This window comes from Cebus imitator, unplaced genomic scaffold, assembly GCF_001604975.1.
Source record: "Cebus imitator isolate Cc_AM_T3 unplaced genomic scaffold, Cebus_imitator-1.0 Scaffold449, whole genome shotgun sequence".
Classification (NCBI taxonomy): Eukaryota; Metazoa; Chordata; class Mammalia; order Primates; family Cebidae; genus Cebus; species Cebus imitator.
The window spans coordinates 686,244-691,455 of record NW_016107764.1 but is presented as its reverse complement, the minus strand read 5'-3'; positions in this window follow the sequence as shown (position 1 = coordinate 691,455).

The window sequence follows — 5,212 nt, the reverse complement described above, 5'->3', positions numbered from 1 at the left end:
ACCTACACTGTACCCATCACTACCCTCACCTACACTGTACCCATCACACCCTCACCTACACACTGTACCCATCACCACCCTCACCTACACACTGTACCCATCACTACCTTCACCAACACTGTACCCATCACACCCTCATCTACACACTGTACCTATCACACCCTCACCTACACACTGTTCCCATCACTACCCTCACCTACACTGTACCCATCACACCCTCACCTACACACTGTTCCCATCACTACCCTCACCTACACAGTACCCATCACACCCTCACCTACATACTGTGACCATCACACCCTCACCTACGTGCTGTGCCCGTCACACCCTCAGCTACACCCTCAGCTGCGCACTGTGCCCGCCACACCCTCAGCTATGTGCTGTGCCCGTCACCACCCTCACCTGCGTGCTGTGCCTGCCACACCCTCACCTGCGTGCTGTGCCCGCCACACCCTCAGCTATGCGCTGTGCCCGTCACCACCCTCACCTATGCGCTGTGCCCGTCACACCCTCACCTGCATGCTGTGCCCACTGCCACCACTCTCTGCTGCCTCTTGTGCTCTCCCTGATATTCTGTGACCTTGGGGGCTACCACCTGCCCATCTCTATTCCATCATCTTGGATTATCTCCAACTTCTCCTGCTCTCCTTGTTTGTATTTTTTATCTCACATATTATTTCCCTGTCCGTTAACCAGAAAAAAGCAAAATTGAAGTATCTTCATACAACACAATGCTATGTAACAATAAAAGGAAGTTGTCTATTGAAATATTCACTAACAAGAGTCAATTCCATGTCGAATGAGAAGGTCAGAGACAAGAGAGGCATATATGCTATACTTCCATTCCTGTGAAATGCTAGAATCAGTGTATAATGGCATTTGCTTCTGGGGGTGGGGAGAAGTTAGTGCCAAATGGTGTTAGAAAATTCTGGAATCTTGGAAGTGATCTGTGTATTACTGTCAGTTTTCACCCAGCTGGACACCAGATTTTGCCTGTTTACTTTAGATTCATTGTAATTCAACTATCATAAAATAAAACTAACATCTGCTGCCCTAAACATCTCCTGGGCAGATGAACTTGCAGGACCACAGTGCAGCAGGTGGCACTGGGTTACCCCCTCACCGTCAGCAAGCCCTCCCTCACCTTGTCAAAATGAGGGAAACTCCTCTTCCAGCAAGGGAGACAGGAAGGATAAGAACACAACCCGTGACATAGGGGAGACTTTGAAGGGGAGACTTTGAAGGTGAGACCCATGATTTCTCAGTAATTTTGCCCAGCAAAAAACCCTGCAGTTTTTAAATGATGACAGAGAGAGCTGGGTTTGAGTGGAGCACCGTGGTCCCTCTGAGCTCACAGGCAAAAGCTGGTTTGGGCAGCACCTGAAGCAGCTGTCATCTGTGGGGCAGGAATCAGAGAACAGGAAACCGTGCAGAGAAAGGGACCCACAAAAGCTGCAGCTCCAAAAGAAAGACCACGCCCAGGAGCAAGGTCTGCTGTGGCCTCCCCCCTGCAGAGTCCACAGCCAGGCCCCTGAAGAGGCTGTGCAGGGGACAGAGTGCTGGTTGTGTCCCCTCAAGTTAGAGGGCTTTGTGAGACCCCTAGTGCCTTCCTCAGATCCACACTGGACACACAGAAAGCAAACTCATGGGTTCAAGGCCTTTAGCCCGAGACTGAGCTGCCTGACAAGTGAGAACCAACTCCTATCAGGAAGAACAAAAAGCAAACCTAGAATCCAGAGTCTTTGCTACGAACTATCCACGGTGGCTAGAATTCAATCAGAAATCACTAGACAAAACAAAGGCACCGAAAACTGTGATGCATGATCAAGAAAAATGAGTCAATGGAAATCCCACCTGAGGTGGCCCAGGGGCTGGACACAGCCGATAAAGACTTTAAAGCAAACACTCTATTTTGTGACAAAAAGACATCGTCACATAATTAAAGGAAATACAGTCTTATGAGTGAAGAGAATGGCAGCCTCAGCAGAGAAATGAAACAATGAGTAGGAAGCCAGGGAAATGATGGATTACCATCACTGAAATGAAAAATTCACTGCGTGGGCTTTACCTAAGACTGAAGATGGCAGAAACACCACTGAACTCAAGAACAGATCGATGGAAATTATCCAATTTGGAGAACAGAGAAAATAAAGACTGAAGAGAGATGAACAGGCCCCAGGGACATGTGAGATAATATCAAACGGTCTAACACGTAGAAGCAGAAATAGATATCTGAAGAAACGATGGCTGAAAACTCCCAAATCTGATGAAACTATCATGGAGTGTTTTTTCAGTCACAATGGAGAGGAGGGTTTAAAAACATTTAGATGTAGATGATAAAAGCATGTTTATATTTGCTGGTAATTCTTAGCTTTAAGTGCCCTTAGCAAACAATAGAAAACAAAAATCAGTTACATTTTTGGCTCACAAAGCTAAAAAAAGAACAATGACAGATTTTTTTCAAAAGGTAGCCACAGAAGAGGGCGAAAAGGAGAGAGAAAGGCAAAGGTTTAAAATAAAAAACAGAGCAGTCGAATCAAAGCTTCAGTTTTTGTTTTGTTTTTGGCTTTTTTTTTGTGTGAGAATAATAAGGTACACTGACCAGGAAAGAAAGAGAGAATACAGAAACGAACACGTTGGAAATGCAGAGGAGGGAACATGAGCTGCCGTAGACCAGGTAGTGTGCAAGCTCAGGTGAAGTGGACAATTTCACAGAAACATAAAAGAAAGACTGCGTATGCATGTAACGTGATAAGCCATGTTCTGAGTCCAGGCATTTTTAACGCATGTAATTAACACGATATTAGTATCTATGATATACAAATGAAGCCTACTTATCTCCAAGGAAAAGACAAAAATGCCCCCAAAGAAAAGCATGTAAAAATATATCAATAGTGATGTCACAGAAAAAACACACACCAATGGCCAAGAAGCCACCTAAAGTCATCAGGGAGCCACAGGAGACGCGTGTCACTCCCAACAGGCCGGAAGGGTCACTGCCAGCAACAAGGGCACGTGAGCGAGGAGGCAGGGAGACGGTCACTTCCCTGCACTTGGTGAAGAGCAGGTATGAAAAAATGCAATATTGGAAGTGCAGATGGGTAGCCCCAAACCCAGCAATTCCGCATCACAGACAGAGACTCCGCCTGCCCCGCACACCCAGTTTCTGCGCCGCCAGCACCTTCCGTAGGACGGCGGGATTATCACAGGTGTCTGGAGAAGCCTCAAGGAGGAGGAGTCAGCCAGAGACAGAACTCAGAATCAAACGATGAAAACATGAAACTGTGGACTGCAGGTCCAAACATACTCATCATTTTATTTTCTGTACTTCTTGGTATATTTAAAATATTTCTCAACAAAGTCATTTTTTCTCCCTGCAATGCCATGAAGGCCTCTCACAGACCGACACGGTGCAGTGAAAAAGCCAGAGAGAAAAGATGCATCCCATGTGGTCCCCTCAGGTGACAGGTAAAGGTAGCAGAAGTGGGAAGGGCCATTCCTCTCCCCAGAAGGGGCACTGCCAGGAGGCACCAGGGCAACCCTGAGAGGTGGGGACGCTCTAGCTTGCTCTGTGGGCCCAGAGAACGTAACTTCCACAGAACCCTGCATGTAGGATCTTGCCGTGTCTGTTTCACTCCAATAGAAAGACAGAACAAAAGGGGAGGAACAGTGGGGGGTGGGGAGTTGGGGGGAGATAGCATGGGGAGAAATGCCAGGTATAGGTGATGGGGAAGAAGGCAGCAAATCACACTGCCATGGGTGTACCTAGGCAACAGTCTTGCATGTTCTTCATATGTACCCCCAAACCTAAAATGCAATTAAAAAATAAATTAAAAATAAAAAGAAAGACAGAACAATGCCTGGATGGGATGTGGTGTCTTGGATGAGACGCCAAGTAAAAGGACATTAGAAAAACCAAGGAAATCAGAACCATGTGTGGACTCCAGTTACCAATCGATTAATGGCTAATGAGCATCCTTTGCTCAGATCCATTAACCAGGGTAAAGGCGCTGGTCCTGACATGCCCAGGGCTCCTTAGAGAGGCAGGGGAGCCCAGAGTCGGCCACAGGAGGGACAGGGCAGGGCCCAGGAGAGGCGGGCTGGCACCCTAGAGGAAAAGCAAGCCCAGGGAGCCAGTCCCGACGGCTGGTGGGTTGAGCAGGGAAGGACCCCTCACGGTGCAGATTATGGGGCACAGCCTGTCCCCTGTTGGGTGATGGAGAGATGTCAGAGCCCGCTGCAGCAGCCCCATGCCCACTACCCATGCCATCATGCCACTCTGACCCACTGTCAATGTCCTCTTCTGGGGTGTCTGAGACCTGAAAGTCAGGACCCTCTTCCCCTGTGTCCTCCGTATGAACCAACCCCTCACCTCGGCCAGCCATCCCGGCAGCCATGCTAACCACAGGGTCGAGGGGAGCAAGGAGCCATGCTGACGGACAGAGGAGACCCTCAAGGGACCTGGTCCCCTGAAGCACCTCTACCTGGGGTGGAGGGAGACAGGCACAGGCCAGGTCCTGTCTGTTCCCAGCCCACTCATTGGCCCTGACACCCTGGCCAGCGTCCCATCACTCCTCCTGTCTGGGACGGCCATGCCCCAGAGCCTTAATTAACTCCAGACAAGACTCATTTGTATTCTTTGCAAGGCCTGGAACTTTCTCCATAGAAATTTTTCCCCCTCTGGGAAAGACACTTTAACTGGCTAATATTTTCATGATTTGATGTCGGTGGCTGTTGAAACCAAGCTCTCTCCCCACTAGCCAGCGTCGTCAACAGAGCCAGGACAGGTGCCCATGCCACCCAGCAGGAGGCCTGGTGCAGCTACACTGCCAGGGTCCTCACCATGGACTCGGCCTTCCTGGCAGTATCTGTGGCTGGAAGGTGACTGAAGCCCTGTCCCCACCCCCCAGGCTGGTCTTGTGTGCGATGATCTGGAAGCATCACAGGACTTATGGGGTCCAAACAGCCCCTCGTCTCATCCCCAGCCCCTCTGTGTCACCATCACACTCTGGGCCCTGGAGACAGGCCCCAGCTCCCCAGCCCCCCTGTGTCACCACCACCCTCTGGTCCCTGGAGACAGGCCCCAGCTCCCCAGCCCCCCCTGTGTCACCACCACCCTCTGGTCCCTGGAGACAGGCCCCAGCTCCCCAGCCCCCCCTGTGTCACCACCACCCTCTGGGCCCTGGAGACAGGCCCCAGCTCCCCAGCCCCC